Source organism: Lycium barbarum, chromosome 4, assembly GCF_019175385.1.
Source record: "Lycium barbarum isolate Lr01 chromosome 4, ASM1917538v2, whole genome shotgun sequence".
Lineage (NCBI taxonomy): Eukaryota > Viridiplantae > Streptophyta > Magnoliopsida > Solanales > Solanaceae > Lycium > Lycium barbarum.
Genome location: NC_083340.1, coordinates 87843020 through 87843596, shown reverse-complemented (window position 1 = coordinate 87843596; position 577 = coordinate 87843020).

The window sequence follows — 577 nt, the reverse complement described above, 5'->3', positions numbered from 1 at the left end:
TTAATCCTTGAATGTTTTCATCATAAACAGTGAGAACGATATTGTCCCCCAAAGAGCCAGATGAGGCACCACCAGAGCAGACTATGCTAGGGCACGTGGTAGGCCGAGAACTCAGGCCGGTACGTAGACTGCTCAGCCTAGAAACATAGCTGCTAGGGCTACTGGAGGTGGAGGTAAGTCCTGATTATTGAGCGATCTAGCTAGAGTAGTGCAATTTGTGGTACTTGAGGTGCAAAATATTCCCGTACAGACTAGTACTATATTCTGCGTCTTACAGTTACTCTTCTTAATTATGGATGTGATAGTGAGACTATTAAGCGTCTTGAAGTCCTACTCTCATCTACCAGTTAGATAATTTTCTTTAACAAACCTATGAAATTGGCCGGTGTTCTTGATTGAAATATCATTTTTATAGCATAATATTATCCTAAAGTGTAATTCTTGGCACACATTTTTCGGTCCTAAAGTTGGACCTCTTTCCATTAATATTTCACTCATTTTGAGTTCAACGGATCGATGTACTAAAATAATTAAGATAACCTTACATGGTAGTGGACGTGCAATATATACTTTCTCT